The sequence below is a fragment of the Amblyomma maculatum genome, chromosome 1, assembly GCF_055883805.1.
Source record: "Amblyomma maculatum isolate TAMU_Amacu chromosome 1, ASM5588380v1, whole genome shotgun sequence".
Lineage (NCBI taxonomy): Eukaryota > Metazoa > Arthropoda > Arachnida > Ixodida > Ixodidae > Amblyomma > Amblyomma maculatum.
The window spans coordinates 457679119-457701508 of record NC_139344.1 but is presented as its reverse complement, the minus strand read 5'-3'; the positions used below and the strand labels follow the sequence as shown (position 1 = coordinate 457701508).

The window sequence follows — 22390 nt, the reverse complement described above, 5'->3', positions numbered from 1 at the left end:
AAATGTACTCGAGTTCCTGCTAGTTATGGCCTAGTTAATGCGCAATTCGGAACCCAATGAAAGTGACTGGCAAAGAAGGCAGCATAGAAAGGCAGCAACACTTTCAGACGCTGGCTTACCTTGGCTGGCTAAGCATGCAATCATGCATGATTCGTAGTGGAAACCTTGGTGGACATACTGGTGCTAGTGCTTTTGAGTATAAGGTATGATGCACAAAGCACAGGCTCAAGTGCACAGTTTGCAATACAGTGTACGGCAAGTATGGTTTTCATATTCATGGTTTATTACAGCAACCAAACAAATACAGTGATAAAGCACACCAACAAAAAATATGCGTCACAGGCAGCTCAAGCAGTAGTTTCTTTAAGCTAGCTATTCATCTCAATGGTCACAGTGCGGATAGAAAAAAGCCCTGCAGTTCCACGAACGTTGCCAGGTAGGAAATTGAAAAGCATAGAAGACAGTGCTAAGACAGCTTCAATTGAGGCAAACATGACATGACATAAGTAGGCGCATCAACACGTAGACCATGCAGCACACTGGGATTACTCTTCACATTTCATTTCTTCAGCTGAAAGATATTAACAGCTGCGCTTACATCGAAAAGATATGTTAAAGCTAGCTTTAGCATCAACAAACCTGCTCAACGCAGGAGCACACCACACATTGAGCCTACGTACAACCTCCAGAACTACTTCTAGTCGTCAGCCGGATCAATTTAAAGTAATTCTAATCCAACAAAATCATACAGGAAGTAGAGCTTACACCGAGGTTCAAGGACATTAACGTGGCAGTACGGCATGTAATCATTGTACTCTACGCTACAACATAGCCAAATAAGGGTCCAGGGCTGTTCTGCTGTTCGTTGTGCTGCAAATGATCCTACTAAAAGCACTCAAGATGCAACAAGCCTGCTTAAAGGTGGCTTGGTAACCAGTGGTGCTGAGTGGCAGTTACGATGACAATGGTTCATTTCATTATACCTGCGAGCACGAAACTGGAAGAGTTAGGCAGGTGGAAAAATTGACCCGAATGCCATGGAAACTAGGCGAATCCATTGCCTAGAAGGTCTACATTGGGAGCCATTCACTTTATCTTTGTGGAGGTTTATCTGACAATATTCTGCAAGTACATAGGGGACACTTGAACAGGCTGCAAATGGCACAAAAGCACCCTAAAAGAGTGACATAGTGGAATGAAGGATGAAAGATGCAGGCTATTTTGCAGCTTGTGCAATATAGCAATTTCAAAAAACACTGCCACTAACTCCAGAATTACAGTTTTCATTTGCTCAACCTCACTGCCTGCTTCGTAGCTTTCCGTTTAGTTGTTTGACTGTGCAGTTGAAGATTTTTGCTGCGTGCAAGCCAATGCAACCTCACTCTGACGAACAGGGCAAACAAACTATCATAAATATCATCCCCACACACAGTCAGCGATTTTTCTACTTTGGCTTGAAGCAACACGCACAGATCATGCCCTACATGTTCCTTTCCCATAACATTGGAGGTAGATGCAACAAAAAGCTGCTCGCAAGCATTGATAAAAGCTACAGAGGAGGGTGCCGGACCCGATAGGCTTCCAAAGTCACCTTCTCCCAGATTTGTGACACTTAGGTACAAGAGAACTTGGTTCTGATCGGCAAACGTGGCGTTTTCTAGTCTCAGTTCACACGTAAGTGACCCTGTAACACACCTGTGGTCATTCATAAATTTGCCGGCAAGCCACCCAGCAAAGTAGACAATGTTGTTTTCTGCCATTGGAGATGGATAATCAGAAGGCAAAACTTCTACTGCAACTGACAAAGATGTGGTAGCTGTGCAAAGAGAAAGAACAGATTCAGTAAAACAAACTGGAAGAGTGGCTAGAAGGCTAGACATGTCTTCAGCACAGTTGCTGCTTTCCGACAGTTTGAAGAGGTTGCTGACTAAAAGATGTCTGCATGCTGCTTGAAACTGCCGGCAGGACGAGTTGCTGTTTGACCCGGATTTTGACCTACAATTGAGAAAGTGTTTTCGAGTGCATCCTGGTTCAGGTGTCTGGTAATGAGGTAAGTGAAACCATAGCGAGAGGCCAGGTGGTTTCATAACAGCAGCACAGCCCTCGTAATCTGGCAGAAGCCCCGGATGCAAAGAGGCTGCCGTGCGCAGCCTAGAACTTCGATGTGCTCAAAAACTGCAATGCACTCTTCCAAAAAATCTTCGTGCACAGATCCTGCACACATCGCAGAGGCGTACGGAGACTTTCCCCGCTTTTGCGAAATATTTAAACTGTCGAAGAATCTATCGATTCTCTCAACAAATCTGGCTGTGTGGATAGCCTCTGCTGGCAATTGCTGGAATGTTACTAATGTGCACATTGCAGCAGCGCAATGATTGCTGAATACCTGTGCTACGAGTTTTACAGGCATCTTCGAAGCAAAAGTTAAATTGAAGTGCCGGGCACGCAACTTCGGGATGGACCGAATTTGCATTTCTCTATCGCTCTCATAAGCCTGTCGTATGTAGGAGCTCTTAAGAGTGTCACTGCCTACCCTGAAGTTGTACTTGAAGAACATATTGCGCAAGCACTCCAGCAAATGTGGTGGATCCAAAATAAAGAAAAGTGGTTCACCATTCACACTTACGTAGGGCTTCTCAGGGGTGACAAAGTTCGAGAACAAAGAAACATTCTGGTTCCCCTGATCGCAAACCACTGCCACAGGCTGCAATCCAACTCCAATCAACATTTCGTGACATTTAAAGAGAAGGTTATGCAGAACAGTCGCAGGCGCCGCCTTATCTGCAAAGAAATAGCCAAGAGGCTGCTTCCACGGCGTACATACTCCTTTGGCCATGAACACAAGCGCCTTGTTTGCAAGATTTGGACCTTGTTCTGCACTGTACTCTTCGAGTCCTTCAAGCCTGTCAGACACTGGATTGTACGACAGCTCCTTTGAAATATGCATCTCGTCAAATATTATGGTGCAAGCCCTGTCTTGTCGCGGAAAAGACGCTGCCCGTCTCTTGATCAAAGCAAAAACTCCAGGATAAAATCCAACCCTGACTGGTCCGCGTGCAAGCCACAGCTGCAGAGACCTAACAGATGGAAGTTTTAGGAGTTTCCTGCAGTATCTGTAACCTTTCGGGCTGTGGAAGTGTAAACCTAAAGCAAAGGCTCTATTTTGGCTGCACCATCGACGGCCAAACCTGCTGACATTTTGCATCTTCAACTGAGCTTCAATAAAAGCAGCAGCAGCAGCTGCTTTTAAACACTCACGCAGACTTTCTACCAATTCAGCAGTGGTCTTGATCCATCTACGCTGAAGGAGCCGTTCTTGCAGCCTCTTGTTGCGGTTACGCAGCTGCCTGAGCTTAGCACGAAGTTTCTGAAGTGGCCGCCTGTCACTGATGGGGCAGGTGGATGATCCTGCAAGGAACGGAATCAACGGAAGAGCAATAAGTTGCTACGTCTGGTTTAGTCATACCTGCATGTAATCTGGCAGCACCAAGAAGTGCGCAATATTGTGAAAGAGTTCTAAAACTGCTAACCTTCATGAGAAAGTGGCGAACTGCTGAACGAAGCTCCTGGTGACAGATCAGCACGCGCTGACAGTGCTGTGGCCAACCCCGCCGTGCCAGGTTCCAAAGATGAAGCGCTTGCTTCAGTGCTTGTTCTTGCATATGTGTGGTCAGCTGCGACCACAGAATATAAAGAACAAAATATAGTGACAGCACAATTCTGGAAGTGAAGCCAGAAACCCAACAATGCACAAATAATAACCAAGCACCACAGGCAGAATTAACACTTACACGGAACCATTATCAATCCATTGGCGTGGGAACAAGCTTGGGGCAGCATAGAACAAGAAGATCTAGCACCATCTGCATCTGCGCAGCGCACAGATGAAAAATTGTAGCATATTTCTGAGCCATACCTCCTCAGGCTGTTCCAGCAGATACGAAAGAACAGTCACCTTCTTGAAAGAGTTGCAGTGACTGGGACGACTGACTCTTGGTGTACCCCTCGGCAACAGGTCCACCGGAGACAGTGGCTATCACAGGAAGCAGTTGAATTGGCTCTAAATTGTCACCGTTTTCAAAAGACTTATCCCAGTTATGCATGCAACCCTGCTCACCTGGTTCTCCAGCACGATGCACTGATGCCGCAGTTTCACTCAGAGATGATGAAAAAATCCATGTGCTGCATTCGCTTGAGCTGTCTGAAATGGCAACATTATTGCGGAAAGGACAGAGAACTCAATACTTTTACGATAAATAATCTCCGAAGAACTATACCTTCCATAGCATGCGGTTCACATACGACATCACTATAGGAAAAAATTGCCCATCTTAAAAAATAAAATTTTGTTTACCACCCTTATTCATTAGGCACATTATTTTCATGTCATCAGCAGAAGGGATGACGAGAATGTAATCTGGTCGCGTGAGAGATCACTCATACCAGGATTGGTTTCACAGTGAATAGGAAAGTCTCAATTCCTACTTGCCGCACAAAATGCAACGTTGCTTAGTTTTCTTTCCTGAAGTGGCTAGCGGCATCAAACAGCGTGAACTGGAAGGCTGAAAGGCTCACGTTAAGGTCCTTTGGAGCCCTTTGCCATAACAGACCACCGAATATCCCACTTCTGTTATCATTTTTTACCGGAAATATCAGGCAACAGGGATCACATGGTAAGTGTACTTTTTTCGCACCCACAGCCTAGAAACTCACTTCAGCAGCCGTTGCCTACTAAGCTTGTGGCATCAGCTTACTACAAGCACAAACCTAATTGCATACTAAGCGTGCTAGGCCATCGCCTCCTAACATCTCGACGTGTCTCGTAACATCTTGGTGGAGCTGCTGGGTAAGACACCAATACCACAAGCTGGATCTCCGTAGTGGCCACCAACTTGGTGCTAGCACTATGCAGTCCGACGCAGCTACCTCTACAGCGGCACAACCAGCGCCCACTGTCGTCGTTGCGCAGCCTCGTGATCCGGGAACATTTTGCGGCACCGATGACATCGACGTCGAAGACTGGCTCGCTATGTACGAGCGAGTCAGTAAGCACAACCGATGGGACGCAACGTTGATGCTTGCAAATGTCATTTTCTACCTGGCTGGTACGGCATGCGTCTGGTTCGAGACGCACGAAGATCTAACATCCTGGGACATGTGCAAAGAGAAGCTTCGGGATCTCTTTGGCAAGCCGATCGGACGCAAGCTCGGCGCTAAAAAGGACCTGGCATCGCGAGCACAGTCGTCGACCGAATATCTGTCGTATATACAAGACGTACTAGCTCTATGCCGCAAAGTGAACAGCGCCATGCCCGAGTGTGACAAGGTGGGCCACATCTTAAAGGGCATTGCTGACGACGCTTTTAACCTTCTATTTTGCAAATATCGTACGACGGTCGACTCCGTCCTCGAGGTATGCCGGCGGTTTGAGCAAGCTAAACATCGTCGTATTGCTCCCCGCTTCGACCGCTTGCCAAACACAGTTGCTACGTCTTCGTGCGAAGATCTGCCACCACTGCAGCAGCCGTCCCACTAGCCAAACTTGACCAGGATCGTTCGCAGAGAGCTGGAGGCAATGGCCCCCGTCGCATTCACACCGCAGCCGCAGATGCTACTATAGCACTGATCCAAGCTGTCGTTCGCCAAGAATTCGCGAACGTGGGCCTTAATGCGAGCGTAAGCCTCAGCTCTTGTCAGCCGTCTGCACAGCCATCTGTCCAGCCTACCGTTCCGGTGGTAGCTGCTGTGGCTCCGACTGCGCCCTTCCCGACGCGATACCCCGAATCTACCCGACGCTACCGCAACCCAGAAGAATGGCGGACCTTGGACAACCGACCCATCTGCTTCAACTGCTCACGTGCCGGCCACATTTCTCGCCATTGCCGCAGCCGTTGTGTTCCGCCACCTCTACCTCGCTACTATCATGATCGCAGCACCGCCTACGGACCACACCCAACCTCTCTTCGTGATACGCCCTCTCGTGACTTTAACTCGTCATCCCCGCGCATGTCCAGCCGATCGCCGTCTCCCCAGACCCGCCATTCCTGCTCGCCCCTACCTCACCGTTCCTCGTCCCCTCACTTCTCTGGCCCGCTCCCGGAAAACTGATCAATGCAGCTCCCGGAGGTGAAGCTGCATTGACGACCCGGACCGAAAATCCTCTGCTGACCCTTGCTCATCGCCGCAATCTTCTAGATATCTGTGTAGATGGTGTGCCTGTTACCGCCCTCATTGACACTGGTGCCCGAATTTCCGTCCTCAGCTCTTCGTTTCGCCGCCAACTCAAAAAAGTTGTCACACCCGCCTCTTCATCAGCCGTTCGTGTCGCCGATGGAGGCGTCGCTGCCGTCGTGGCACTTTGCAATGCGCGCGTGAGCATTTGTGGTCGAACTACCCCTGTGCTCTTCACTGTAATCGACCGCTACCCTCACGATATGATCCTCGGCATCGACTTTTTTACGGCGCACTCTGCCCTGATTGATTGTTAAAGTGGCCTCCTTCGCTTAGACCTGCCTTTCTGCTCCGACCGCACAGATATCAAGCCACGCCTCTGCTCCGTCGAGTTTGTTCGCCTACCGCCCGAAGCTGCCATGTATGTTCCTTTGGCCCCGTTTCCTGCTACTCCTGATGGTACATACGTCACTTGTCCAATCACCGATGTTGTTCTCACCGTAACGTCATACTCCCTCACACTGTCCTGACCGTCCCGGATAACAGAACCTATCTTCCCGTCCTTAACATTAGCCGCTCTGTCCAAGTTTTGCCCCATGGCATTGCACTCGCTGACTTGCTTCCGTTGGCTGACAGCGAAGTTTCGGCCCTCAAGCCTGTGCCTCTGTCTGAGCCCCCCGTATCAGCTTCTCGTTCGACCATTTTTACTCTAATGATAGCACCGGATTTGACACCTCAGCAAGCCAGTGGTCTCTCCGACCTTTTGTTTTCCTACAGCGACATTTTTGATTTTCGCGACCGACCTTTGGCCCAGACATCTGTCGTTACCCATCGCATAAATACTGGTGATGCCAGCCGTATTCACAAAAGGCCTTATCGAGTCTCTCTTGCTGAGCGCCACTTGATACAGAAGGAGGTCGACAAGATGTTGACAAATAATATCATTGAGCCTTCCTGCAGTCCCTGGGCGTCTCCTGTCGTTTTAGTCAAAAAGAAAGATCAAACTTGGAGATTCTGTCTAGATTACCGCCACCTCAAGCAGATCACTAAAAAAGACGTTTATCCGCTCCCGAGAATTGACGACGCCCTAGACTGCTTGCATGGTGCCAGCTATTTTTCCTCGATCGACATGCGTTCCGGCTACTGGCAAATAGCTGTCGACGAACGGGATCGAGAGAAAACCGCATTTGTCACCCCTGACGGACTATATCAATTCAAGGTCATGCCATTTGGCCTCTGTAACGCTCCTGCGACCTTCGAGCGCATGATGGACTCGCTTCTCCGTGGCTTCAAGTGGACAACGTGCTTATGCTACTTAGATGACGTTGTCGTTTTCTCTCCCACGTTCACAAGTCACCTTGAACGGCTTTCTACGATACTGGCAGTCTTTCACCGCGCCGGTCTTCAACTCAACGCAAAAAATGCAGCTTCGGCCGCCGCCAGATCAAAATCCTGGGACATTTGGTTGACGAAAATGGTGTGCAGCCCGATCCTGATAAAGTTCGTGCAATCCGCGAGTTCCCTATACCACGTAATACAAGTGATGTGCGAAGTTTTCTCGGGCTCTGCTCCTACTTCCGTCGCTTCATTCGGAACTTCGCTGACCTAGCACGTCCCCTTACCTCCCTTTTGCAGAAAAACGTGAATTTCTCGTGGAGCCGTGAACACGCTCAGGCCTTCACAACGCTCATTTCCGCCCTCACCGCTCCTCCTGTACTGGCGCACTTCGGCCCGTCTGCGCCTACAGAACTGCGCACCGACGCTAGCGGACATGGTATTGGCGCTATCTTTGCTCAGTACCAGCACGGCCACTCTCGTGTGATTGCCTATGCCAGGCGCCTTCTATCTCAGTCCGAGCGCAATTATTCCATTACGGAGCGCGTTTGGGCGTTGACCAAATTCCGCCCTTATTTGTTTGGGCGGCCCTTCAGCGCAGTGACGGACCATCATGCCTTGTGTTGGTTTCATCACTTAAGGGCCCTACTGGCCGCTTAGGTCGCTGGGCCTTGCGATTAAAAGAATACACGTTTACTGTTGTGTACAAGTCAGGCCGCCTACATCAAGACGCCGACTGCTTGTCTCGCCACCCCGTTGACCCTCCTGAACTTCCTGACAATACTGCTGACGACTGCGTTTTGTCCATTTCGAACTTTCTCCACATCGGCCTTGAACAGAGTCGTGATCCTTCCCTGCGCCCCATTATTGATCACCTGCGCAACGACAGCACCGATCCGCCCATCAGTATGTTTGTGCTGCTTAATAACACATTATACCGACGCAATATGCGCCCAGGTGGTGTAGACCTTTTGCTTGTTGTCCCGACACATCTACGTTCTGCTGTTCTTGCGCACCTTCATGATGCTCCTACAGCACGGCACCTTGGAGTGTCCCGCACATACGACGATGTTCGACGGCGATTCTACTGACCTGGCCTCTACCGCTCTATTCGTCGCTACGTCGCCGCCTGTGAGCTGTGCCAGCGCAGGAAGACCCCGTCTCTTCACCCTAGTGGGCCCCTGCAACCCCTCGCAGTTCCAACTGAGCCCTTTTCTCGAGTTGGTCTCGACCTGCTTGGGCCATTTCCCACATCCACTTCAGGGAACAAATGGATTGCCATAGCGACCGATTACGCCACCCGGTATGCCATAACCAGAGCTATCCCCGCCAGCTGTGCCTCCGACGTTGCAGACTTTCTTTTGCATGACGTCATCTTGCTCCATGGTGCTCCTCGTCAGCTGCTCACCGATCGCGGTCGCTGCTTCCTTTCTAAAGTTGTTAATGACCTTTGCGCTCATGCGCTACGCGCCACAACTTCACAACGGGCTACCATCCACAAACGAACGGTCTTACTGAGCGCCTTAATCGTACCCCGACCGATATGATGTCAATGTATGTTTCTGACCATCACCGTGACTGGGACATCTCTTTACCTTTCATACCATTCGCTTATAACTCCTCACGGCATGATACCGCCGGATACCCTCTCTTTTATCTATCTTCGGCCGCGACCCTCTACTTCCCTTCGACACCTTACTGCCTCTTGACGATTCCTCCTGCAGTTACGCTTCTGATGCCATCGCCCGCGCTGATGCCGCCCGTCATATTGCTCGAGACCGGCTTCGTGCGTCCCAGCGTTCTCAAAAGCACCGTGACGTCTACTACCCTCCCGGCTCCCTCGTACTCATCTGGCTCCCTGCTCGACGTGTAGGCATGTGCGAGAAACTTCTGCCCCGCTACATGGGCCCTTACCAGGTCTTGCGGCAACTTACCGTCGTGACGTACGAGATTATCCCTGTGAACCGCCACTCTCCTGCCAACCATCATCCAGAAGTCGTGCATGTCGCCCGTCTCAAACCTTATATCTCGCGCTCACCTTTGTAGTCTACGCACCGGGATTGTGCTTCTTCCGCTGGGGGGGGGGGGGGGGGGGGGGAGGGGGGTATTGTTACGGTACGTAGTGAAAGAGACGATGGCGAAGTGCTGGGCTAGTGGAGAAAGACGACGCTGCAGCTACGTCTGGTTCTCCTGTGAATGTGTCCCGGACGGTGAACTGTTGCGGCTACGACGTACCATCGCCTCCTAACATCTCGACGTGCCTCGTAACAACATACCTGCTCAAGTGAAAGCGATGCTTTCATTTCAGCTTCGCTTAGCAGGGTGCAGGCTAAAATTTACTGAAACCTTTAAAGCCACAAGAAAGATAATTCGTTTTTCAAAAGAAGCTGGACTTTTTACGTCTACGAGAAAAAGTAAAAATTCCAGTTCAAGAGCGGCGTATACCGTAAAAGTTTCATAAAAAAATTACCGTCAATGCTTCCTCGAGTAGGCAAAGCAACGGGACGCAGCTTTTTTGACGACAGATACGCAGACGGTTCGAAGTGCTTGGAACAAACCCGCAAGTCTCGCAGCTGCCATGGTGTCTTCTTCTCCAGGCTGACGTTGTGGCAGAACTGCACCCACGCTCGGCACCTGGACGTGATGCAACGTGCACGTTATTCACAATTGCGCCGTAAGGAATCATGCATACTCCAAACGCCAATGCGTCATTATTCCTGTTAATGCTAACTGCAGTACAATATACTTCCATTATATCTGAACAATGGTAGTAAATGCTCGCCCCAAGCTCTCAGCGCCCAAGAGTGCGGTTACGTACGCTCGTCCCCATGCCATGCGGGTAGCCATACTTTTCTATGGTTAAGATTGACGAGAAATAAGTGCGTTTAAAGTTACCCTAACGGTCATGCATATGCAGAATAGCAGTAACAAGACAGGCAGTAACTCCTGCTGAGTGAATTCAGGTAAAGCACCCTCAAGGCCGCGCATATACACATGGCTGAATTTCGATACTACCAGTTTCGAGGGTCAAATTGGCTTCGCGGTGTTGGAAAACTAAAGTGTTGTGCTCAGACTTGTCAAGCAGCACAATTGGTTTTAAATTGGCCTTCCAGTCAGTGGCATGCGCGTGGTTGCTCTTGAGAGCCCGTATCAAGTTAACGCTGGGGGTGATAGCCGGCTGCATAAAACTCACCATAAATCAGACAAATGGTGGGCCTCTTTCGCACAGCTCAGCGCTTAAAGTGTGTGCCCTGTAGTGTAGTTCATAAATACCCCCGAAAAAAAAGAAGCCACGTGCGCACGAACTGGTTACAGAAACAGAAGCGAACAGCCCAACGAAAGCATTCGGAGCATACCTAGAGCAGACGCCTTGTAGCAGACGACACTGACAAGAGCTCACCTGTGAAAGTCCAGCGGGAAGCGGTGTAGCTTGACACCGACGGTACTGTCCATGCTGTCGCAATGTGCTACGGCGCATCGTTTCTTCACATGCCGCAAGCTCATCTTGAAATAAAGCGCTAAGCGCTTCAACAGAACAGCGCGAAGCGTGCAAAGACGGAAAAAGACTTCGCACTGGCCGCACTTCGAAGGAAACGACAAAACCAAGAAAACTGCCGCAGCGGTGCAAAACGGTGAAATTTCACAAAACGGTGACAGAGAAGCGACGCGCAAGGACGACGAAAACTTCGCAGAAGGGGCATTTCGAGACCGGCGAGCTAAATTTATAAGCTTTACCAGGCGCGCTATTGCAGACAGCTGGCGATCAGAAACCGCTTCGTGAGCTCCCGCGGCCACTGTGGCCGGGTGCCGAAACAAGGCCTGCAAAGTCAAGCTGCAAATGCACCGCACACTCATCAACAGGGGGGGTAAAAAGAACGTTGCAAAAAATAAAAAATGCAACGTAATGTTTTGCTGAAATAGTTTACCTATTTTATAAAACGTGGCATTAAAATATTTATTTCTTTACGTAGTTTTATAGCGTTTTTATTTGTGCTTTTGAATTTCATTATGTAAGTGTTTCGGCCCCCCCAAAGTGGCTGTGCTGCTGTCGCGCTAGACTGTTTTTGGGCCCAGCTATAGTGCCTACCAGTATATTCTAGGCACTATAGACCAGCCTTCGCCACCATTTTACATCCGTTGTCAGTGCAGCGTTGTCCTTGTGTGCGTGTGTGTGCCTCTTGCGCTTTGTGTTGGTGGTGTTACCTGCTCTGCAGCCATCTTCCAATGAATTATGTTTCCTCAATTTGCCATTCTTTATTTGCTTCATATATTGCTTTTCTTATAGCCTGCTGTGCGATATTCGGTGCTTCTTGCTCGGATGGCGCTCTTGAATCTTGACGTTCAGCGGAACGCGTTGTTTGCTTTCGATGCCACGCCGGGAGACTCTTCCGTTAAATGGATGATGCAAAAGGCAATAGCATTTCACACACAGGGACGTTTTTTTTTTTATTTATGATCTAAGTTTTTTATTTTCCAGATACCTATACTTAGCATAAGCAAACATTGGCTTTCCATTCTGAGCATTCTGGCACATTTTCATTCTTTATCCAATGTTTCCTTTTTCAATTTTATCACTTAACTGATGTATTGCACACACCTAATTTCCATAATAAGCAACATCAAGCATTGGCTTTTCACTCTGAGAATTTTACCTTTTAGTGCACCTTTTTAATTTTATTTGATCAATACCACTCAAACGTTTCTTGATTAGCATCAGCCAGCATTGGATTTTCATTCTGAGCATTCTTACACAGTTGAATCCCACGTTTATTTCGAAAGCAATAAAACGCCAGGTTTCGAGCCTTCAGCGTAGTGTGGTCTGGTAGTTACACTTTACACCACGTGACTACTGACGTCATACCAGCGCGAAAGCTGGACTACCAAGTCTGTTCTTCAGCGTAGCATGGCTAGTAGCCACGCCGGGTGTTTCGCGCTTCTCCCACTAGGTGCGCTGTGGTCTAACAGCTTGGACGATTCGCACTAGGTGCCCACTGCAAAACCACAAATGAGGCGGTACAGGGAGATATGGGCTGGACATCTTTCGAAGTACGGGAAGCTCAGAGTAAATTATTATATGAGGAACGCCTGAGGAAATTGGACAGTAATTGATGGGAAGCTAAAGTATTTAGATATCTATACTTAAAAAGCGTTGACTCCCAATGGGGGGAAAAGAACTAGGAAACTAACTAGTAAGTATGCTAGTCACAAAGACGGAGAAATAAAGAGCGTTAAGCAACAGGTGAAAAACACACAAGGTAAAAATTGAATAAATTCGATGGAAACGAAACAAAGTGTAGAATTATACTGAAACTGGAAAAGGCAGATCAGGAAGGAAGCTTTCTTTGATAACTCAAGAGGCAGTGCCCTACTTTTTGAAGCTAGATCAGGGTGCCTTAGAACACGCAGCTACAAAAAGAAATTTAACAATGGAGATGACGCATGAGCTGTATGTGGTAACTCCAATGAAACAATTGACCATATTATACTCGAATGTAATGGTATCCATCCGGAAGTTGATGCAGGCGCAGTCACTGTTCCTGAAGCTCTGGGGTTTAGAGATGCCAGTGGCCGGGTGAATAAACCGGCGGTGGAAGCTAGCAAAAAACGCCTGGAATATTGGTGACTTAAAAGCAGAGAAGTGACATAATGTTAGTAATGTAGAAACAAGAATTTAATAAATAGAATGTTGTATAGTTCACAAATCTAAAACAATAATTAAGATATAGGGAGAAAAATGAGCATGATAGCTACTGCTACCACCCTGTTTCAAAGGAGACGCTCCTATTATAGTGCCTAGAAATATGCCAGTATATTTCTAGGCACTATACTCCTATATTCTATCCATCCATCCAACCATGTGGTAGGGTGCCTCGATGCGCGCGCCCCCCTCGCCGCTCCGGAGGGTGGGGACATTCTTTGAAAGGGTTAGTGGCGCCTGTTACGTTTCTCCACCGACAAGTGGGATAGCGGACGCGGCCACCGCATAGCAACAGGCAGAACCGCGAGCGGATCGGCCATTTCGACGCCGTTCATCGGCCGCGCAACGCTTTTTTTTTTTTTTGTACGCAAACTTGCCATAAAGCATATTATATAAACTCATGTAAATGGTTTTCCGTGAGGAACCGGAGCAGCCTCCCGCTCTTAGCGTTGTCGGTGAGCCATTTAGAAAAGTCATCTTCCCTTGTTGTGGTTAGACCCACTTCGCGCAGAATCTTTGTCCTTGATTCCCTTGTCCCTGCACAAGTCCATAGCAGGTGGCGAACATCCACTTCTGCAGCTGGTGTGGAACATTTTGGGCATGTGGTTGGTCCGATTTCAGCTTGCGATTCCCATCGGCATTTTACCGACGGGGTAAGGGCCGCCCCAGCTCTTATCCTTCTAAGGGAAACCTCCTCCAATCTCGTTAAGTTACGAGGGAGTGGGAATGTACACGGGGGAATGAGGGCATGTGTACTTTTCCTTAAAGAGGATGCTAAAATGGAAACAGCGGAGCGGGCATCGAAAGGGAGCCTGGTGGGGGGCGCATTAGTATGTGGAACTTCGTGTGTGAGGTGGTCAACTTTTCTCTGCTCAGCGTTCTCAGCATTGTCTTGTGTCCAATGTATCTGGATGCTTATCTTTGTTTTTTTATTGAGTGCGTGGATTTCCTGGGTAACAAATAGCGTCTTCGTCACTTTCTTTAGTTGTTTTATGGCGGCTAAGGAGTCTGTATAGATGTGGGCTTCTGTTATTGAATCTATTTTATTTATGGCCTCCATAGCATCGCGGATTGCATAGAGTTCCATCACAAGCGGGTCCGGGTATTCTAAAAGATATTCTTTATGTACCTTTAGTTCGCTGTGTGTTGGACTAGTAGCTGCTGTTCTACCGCCATTTTCTATAATTGATGCGTCCGTATATGCAATTAAGGTACCTGGAAGTGCATCAACCAGAGGTCGAGATGCCAGCTTTTCTTTGCGACAAAGCCGAGTGGTCTTGTTTGTCGTGATAGTAGTGAATTCCCAAGGAGGGGGGTCAGCCATTGGTGGTGTTCGAACTGCCACTTCGTTGTACAAGGATGCTATGGGCGTAACGTACTTTCGCTTCATATCCCTTGTTGCCTCTCGTTGTTCAATTAATTCTGTCAACGTATTTATCTGTGCAAACTCTTGGAGAATAGGGATAGGGGTAAGTTTTGGTAAGGCCGTGATGGTGCGCATTGCGTTTCTATTTATTGTTTCCAATTTTGCCCATTGCCGCCTCGTGAGTCTTTGGAATTGGGCCTGGTATAGTATCCTCGGCTGTAACACTGATTGTACAAGACGTCTTGCCATGTCCGCTCGAGCTCCTCCTCCCCTAGACGAAATGCGTTTTATCAAGTTTAAGGAAGTCGCAGCTACTTTTTTCACCTTATGAAGCCATTGTGTTCCTTTGCCGGATTTGTGAATTTCTAGGCCAAGAACTCTCAACTCGTCCACCTCTTCCAGTGCCTGATTTCCAATCTTTAGGGAGACTCTTTGCGTTGCCAATTGTTTTCTTCCATTCTTGTTGGCAACATGAATGTAACTGGACTTTTGAGGTGATAATTCCAGGCCTGCACTTTGCACGTACTCATCTATGGTATTTAAAGCCTCTTGCAGATGCCGATTCTGTCTGTCAATTTGTTTATGAACAGACCAAATCGTGACATCATCTGCGTATATCATGAACCCCACCTCTGGTATTTTAGCTAATTTCCACGCTAATGGGATCAGTGCGATATTAAATAATAAAGGTGCTAACACTGACCCTTGTGGCACGCCTCTGTTCGAGGTGTAATTGCCAATTTGTTTTCCGTTTATCCGGATAGAAAACGTCCTGTCCTTAAGCAGACTATGTACTGCTTTTATGACCTGCAAGGGAATGCCCATACATTCCATGTTGCTAAGAATCTTGGCATGTAAAACGTTGTCGTATGCCTTCGCCATGTCGGTAGCCACTACAGTGCGCACTAGGTGGCTATAAGGCGACACGTGTATGACCTCTTCAGCGAGCACAGCCAGTCCATTTTCTGTCCCAAGGTTTGTTCGGAACCCAATTTGTCGAGCATGGTATTTTTTATTACTTTCCAACCACCATGACAGGCGGGTGGCTATCATCTTTTCATAGATTTTGCAAATTGTGGGTGTTAGCGAGATAGGCCGCAAAGATTCTAGACTTGTGGGAGGTTTCCCAGCCTTTGGTATTGTTACCACCACCGAGTGTTTCCAGCCGAGTGGAATGTCTCCTCCTTGCCATACCTCATTTACCACATCCAACAAGCCGTCAACTGCGGCTCCTTCTAAATTCTTGAATACTTCATAAGGAATATCGTCATGTCCAGGCGCAGTTTTACCATTCGCTTCTTCTATAGCAGCCAATAACTCCAATTTGGTAAATGGTAATGTTATTCCTGTTTTATCAACCGCATCCACTGTCGGTGAAGGCGCCGGATAATGTGCGCGGTTCGGGAAGAAAAGCGCAGCAGCCTGATCTGCAAACTCTTCTGGTGTAAGCTGTAATGCGAGTCTAATACTTTCTGCATGATCTTTAACCTGCCGCCTCTTTTCCATGCCATGGAAAGTCCTCCAGAGGGCCTTGTTAGTCGTTCCTGAGCCCAAACGACTGCACCACTCATTCCATCTCCTATGAGCCAGCTGTTTTTCATATCGGCGTGCCTGTGCCGTCACTCTGTTTACCTCAATTCTTCTTTGCACGTCTTCAGGATGGCGACCAGCCTGTATCTCGGCCCGCTTTCGGCGTGCCCAAAGTTTTAGTAGGTGCAGGTCGGGAGTTGGCTGATCTTCGTTCACTGTAGTTGTAATGGTGTGATCCTTGAGTACCGTTTGAAGGGTGGTAACGAGAGTATTCGGGCTAACTGAATGCGTTCGAGTATCCTGCCGTACACCATCCCAATGTGTAACAGACGCTTTCTTTCGAATTTTCTTCATATGTCCCAAATTAAGACCAATACCAATGGGGACATGATCACTACCCCACGCATCTAATTCCGCCTGCCATTGTGGTGCACCAGGGCCCTTCCACCACGTCAAGTCTGGTGAGCGTGTTTGTGTTGCAGGTAGTGTTGCGACTCCTGGATGATTTAGCAGTGTAAATTCCATTTCTGTGAAGGCAGTATGAACTTGATCACCCCTTTTAGAGTCATAATCATATCCCCATACGGTGTGCGGAGCGTTAAAATCTCCACCGATTAGTATCGCAATTCCAGGGTATGAATGGCGAATATGCTTAACCCATCCAAGATTAAGCACTGCGTTTCTTGGCCGAGCGTACATGGACACTAATATAAGGGGCGTTTTGTTCGGACGCGTGAGTACAGCAACTACTTCCTGCTGAGTGTTGCACCACTTGCTCAAGTCAAGTGGCGTTTGGGCAATGTTGGCCCTAATGTAAACGGCAGCTTTTCCTGGTGTTTCGGCCTCTGCTCTTGCTCGTTTATCAGGGATAGAAGGACAATGGTACCCTATATATCCTGCTATTGAATATAACCTATTGTGCTCCTGTATCAAGAACGCCCATGAATGTAGCTTGCCGTACAATAATTTTGTATTTATTTCCCCAACTTTATTACAGAGCCCTCTGCAGTTCCATTGTGTAATCTGTTGCCACTTGTTTCGGCTACTTCTATCCATGACGTAAGCTGCTCTGAATGAGGTGTGTCAGTTGCGTAAGCGTGTCCAGTACCGCCTTCCAAATAGGTATGTTATCGGCAGGTTTACAATTCGGAGCATCCACTAACCTTGCTGTCGTACTGCCTGCAAGCGTTTCTTTCTGTTTTTCTGAGCTCTCCTTTCGTCGTTGGGCTATATGTGCTTTCTTTTGTCGCAGCTGTGCAATTTGTGCTGAAAGCATCGCAATTTCTTTTTCTATTGCATCCTGCTAGCTTGTGCAGTCTTTAAGGTCCGGAAAATCATCAGTAGTGAATGCCACTGTGCTCCGTTTTGTGCGTCGTCCATGTTTTAGCGTAGAAGCAAAAGATGCACTGTTCTGTGCAACCACCTCAACAGGCTCTTCTTCTTCTAGTGGGTCATCAAACAGCTCTTCGGCCAGAGTTGCAAATCTGTTTTTAACCATTAACGGTGCATATTGTTTATGTCGTCCAGCCCTTGCTAACTCGAGCTTTCGCTTTTTTTGTCGGACACTGAGATGAAGTGATATCGTGATCATCAGATTTGCATAGGCCGCATTTGAATTTCGCTTCTCCAGATTCAGTTATGTATTCGGGGTTAACTCCATATGGACAAAATTTCTGCATATGACCTTCTCTGTAGCACCTGTAACAGTGAACCGGTCTAGGTTTGTACGTTTTGGGTCGCACTATGCGGCCATTGTAGTAAAATCTGTCCGGAAGAGTATCTGGTCCCTGTAATGTGATGAGAAAAGTGCCTCTGTTCCCCATACGACGTGCGGCTAACACAGTATGTGTTCCTGATATTAGGTCTCTGGCCACCGTCTCCGGGGAATCTTGTAGGTCTAGGTCATAGAGGACACATCGCTGAGTATTCGGACCTGACGCAAAATACGTCTGGACAGGAAGATACTCCTCTGTCGTGATTGGAATCTGTGTTACTGTGGTCATTTTTCGTGCATCCTCAATGGTGGCTAAATGTACTGTGACAGTATTAGATGCCCTGTGGCTTACAAACCCCTGGTAACCTGTGGTACCAAGCGCTGCGTCTATTATTCTATTATTATGCCGACGCGGCCATGCTGCTAGGCCTACTGGGACTCCGCGGAGCCGCAGCTCTGATAATATGGCAAGAATGGGGACGCCAATGGACCCTCCGGTAGTCGCTGTGACTTCTGCAAGCACAACGGCAGGCTGCGGTAACGAGCCTTTACCTGGAGCTAGCACTTGGCCACAGAGCAACGTAGACATTACTTCGAATACGAGGACAACGCTCGGGCCGCTACCCGAGCTAAACGATACATATCAGGCTATGGATCTGCAACAGGAAGTCGTCACTAACGCTTCTCAACGGACACCCCGGCTGGTCAAACTACCTGGGCCACCAGTCAACACACCACCGGCAAAGAAGGTAAGGGCCGCCCCTGATAAGCTAGCATCCGCTTATCCAACACCAGCCTTGCAGAAATCCTTCAGAGTGCATATCAGACCTACAGTGCAGTTTGATATCACTAAGATACCCGCGCAACGCTTCCTCCCGCCAAGTCTCAGCGTGTTCCTACCACGCGCCAAATGTGTGTGCGTGCGTGTGTGTGCAAAAGCTGGCCAAGCCTGGAGCTCGAGGGAGAGTGCGTCGCCCTCTCCTGTCTGCAGGAGGTGCAGGAGATGTGGTCGCGCCACCTGCGATTGAGTCATCGCCTTGTCTGAACTTGAAGGGCTCTCTCCCTTTCCCTGTGAACTGGCATGCCTATATAAAGCAGCGGCAGACTCCGCTGCGATAGACTACTTTGACGCGCCGTTGGCACGACGCTAGACACCAGCTGTGTGAGAGTGTCTGTAATCTCTCCGGGTCAGCTTCACTGCCCGTTTCTTTATGATGTTGCAGTAAAGGTTGCTTCGTTAGAAGACGCCTTGTCTTTGCTGGGACCGTTCATGCCGTCCGCCGTCCACGGAGCCGCCAGGCCAATGCTACCGAGGGGCGCGCAAGTGTGAGCCGCACGTAATAACTGCTGGCAGCGGTACGCTACTCAGGCGCACGCGACCCAAACCTAACACGCCTCTACACCTCCATATTTGAGCCCACGCAAGTGTGTCCCGCTTTTGCGGCGGCTGTCGCGCGGCGTTCCTTGGAGCGCATTCAAGTTTGGGATTGCAGATGGCAGGAACGCCAGACAAGATGACACTTCTGGAGGAAAGGCGCAGTATATCACACTTTCTCCCAGAATTTTGCGTTTGGATGGTACGCCATCGCTCCCGTCGCATGGCGCTCCTCGGCGCGCGTTCGATTGTGATTGCAGATAACAGGAACGCTCCTGAATCTCTATGAGAAGGGTGGCTCAAAATATTGCAGAGTTGTCTCCACCAATCGAGGGTGCGAGGACCAAGGATAACCTCCTTGGCGAGGAAGCACGCATCGAGGCACCCTAACAGGTGGGGTCGTCTTCCATTGGAGATACGCCTCTCTTGCTTTTGTAATCTCCTAGGCTTAACAACAGATAAGCCACTGTGATTTTTTTTATTGTTACGGGGATGTACTTAATGTAACCCCCTTCATGGATCACTGCCTTGTCGTGGCGGAGGGGCTTGCGAAACTCGATGAAGTCGTGAGCTCTGCTGTGTAGGGCCACCCAAGATAGACAGGTCACGGCAGAGAGTTCTGACAAAATGTGATTCACTGGAGAAGGTAATGGCAACCCACTCCTGTATTTCCTGCCAAGAAAACCCTATGGCCAGTCACAATACCATTATTGATATGGCGCCGGAAGATGAGCCCCCCAGGTTGCAAGGCGTCCCACATGTTACTGGGGATGAACAAAGGGCGATTCCTAGTAGCTCCAGGACGAATGAAGCGGCTGGGCTAAAGCCAAAAGAAAGCTCAGTTGTGGATGTGTCAAGAAGCGACCGGAAAGTCCTTTTTTTGCTAGGAGATATATCACATAGCAAAATAGAATGTAAGATCTATGACGCAAAGTAAACTGGATATCGTCAAGCGAGAAATGGACATATTGAACATTGATATCTTGGGTATCAGCGAGCTCAAGTGGACCGGAATGGCAGAATTTAACTCCGGCGACCATTATGTCTTTTATTGTGGGCACGACTCCAAGAGAAGGAATGGGGTCGCTCTCATAGTAAATAGAAGAATGGGCAAAGCAGTGCTAGGGTACAACTCCAAAAACGGCCGAATGATGTCACTTCGGATCCAAGGTCACCCTTTGAACATAACAGTTATCCAAGTCTATGCACCGACCACTACTGCTGAAGAAGCTGATGTTGAGAGATTTTATGCGGACCTACAATGCCTTTTAGACCGCACCCCATCATCAGACGTCGTTTTTCTCATACGAGACTGGAATGCTAACGTCGGGAGTGAAGAAATATCCGGAATTACAGGCAAGTTCGGTCTTGGTGAGCCAAATGAAGCTGGGCAGAGGCTAGTAGACTTTTGTCAAGAAAACAACCTCACCATAGCGAATACTCATTTTCAACAGCACAAGAGGCGCCTTTACACGTGGATTTCACCGGACGGTCTGTACAGAAATCAGATCGATTATATTATTTGCCGGCAGAGATGTAGAAGCGCTATACAAGCAGTAAAAACAAGGCCTGGGGCCGATTGTGGCACCGATCATCAGCTTCTTGTTGCCAAAATTAAGCTTCGATTGAGGAAAACGCAGAAAACTAGAAGGCCTTTCAGGTATGATCTGGATCAAATTCCATTAGAATATGCTGTGGAAGTGAGGAATCGATTTCAAGAATTAGATCTAGAAGACAAAGAGCCTGAAGAGATGTGGACTGATGTTCGTGATATAATACAAGAAGTTGCTACTAAGGTAGTTCCAAAGCAAAAGAAATGCAAAAAAGCAAACTGGTTATCTGAAGAGGCTTTGCAAATAGCTGAGGAAAGGAGGATGGCAAAAGTTATGGGGGAAAGAGAAAGATACAAGGTTCTCAATGCGGATTTTCAGAAAATAACAAGGAGCGATAAGAATGCCTTCCTGAACATACAGTGCCAAGCAGTTGAGGACCACAGCCAATTAAGGAACACAAGAGCTCTGTATAAAACAATCAAAGTTATCAAAGGAAGCTTCTGTGCCAAGCTGGGCGTGATAAAGAACAAACGAGGCAAGGACCTCACTGAAGCCTCAGAGATAAAGAAGAGGTGGCAGGAATGCACAGAAGAACTGTACAAGAAGGACCCGGATGTCCAAACCCAACATAAGACGGTTGTGATTACTGATCTCGAGCCGGGCATCCTGAAGAGTGAAGTTGAATGGACCTTAGCCAGCCTTGCTAAGAACAAAGCTAGCGGAATTGATGGTATTCCAGCTGAGTTGCTTCAAAACCTCAACCACGACGCTGTTAACACTGCATACATTATGTCAGAAGATTTGGACAACCCTGCAGTGGCCACAGGATTGGAGGAGGTCAGTTTACATCCCCATTCCAAAGAAAGGCAGTGCCAAAGATTGTTCCAACTACCGCACGATCGCGCTTATTTCGCACGCTAGCAAGGTGATGTTGAAAATCCTACAAGGTAGGCTGCAGCAGTATGTGGATCGGGAGCTTCCGGACGTGCAAGCTGGGTTTCGCAAGGGCAGAGGAACTAGAGATCAAATTGCCAACCTTCGCTGGATCATGGAAAAAGCAAGAGAGTTCCAGAAACCCATTTACTTCTGCTTTATTGATTATGCGAAAGCGTTTGACTGCGTAGATCACAGCAGATTGTGGCAAGCTCTCCAAGAGATGGGAGTTCCAATTCACCTCATCTGTCTACTCAGGAACCTGTATGAAGGGCAAGAGCCACAGTCAGAACAAGGCATGGTCTTACTGATTGGTTTCCGATTGAGAAAGGGGTGAGGCAAGGCTGCATACTGTCGCCCTGCCTATTTAACCTATATGCAGAGTGCATCATGAGGAAGGCCGGTCTGGACGAGTCTTCAGCTGGAGTGAAGATTGCTTGAAAACGTATCAACAACCTTAGATATGCGGATGATACCACTTTAATGGCAGAAAGGGAAGTGGAACTCAAGAGACTTCTGATGCGCGTACAAGAAGAGAGTGAGAAGTTTGGGCTTAAACTGAACATTAAAAAGACAAAGATCATGGCATCTTGCCCTATCAAGTCCTGGAGCAGCAATGGACAAGGAGTGGAAGCTGTGACAGATTTTCTGTTCTTGGGCTCCAAGATTACCTCGGAAGGAGACTGCAGCCATGAAATTAGGAGACGCCTGCTTC

The 22390-nt window shown here is 48.3% G+C and overlaps 2 pseudogenes; both read right to left on the bottom strand.

Moving 5' to 3' along the window:
• Window positions 1–996: 996 nt before the first annotated feature.
• LOC146209743 (uncharacterized) lies at window positions 997–3205 on the bottom strand (annotated as a pseudogene).
• Window positions 3206–3267: 62 nt separating this feature from the next.
• On the bottom strand, window positions 3268–11207 carry LOC146209742 (uncharacterized; annotated as a pseudogene).
• Window positions 11208–22390: the final 11183 nt, after the last annotated feature.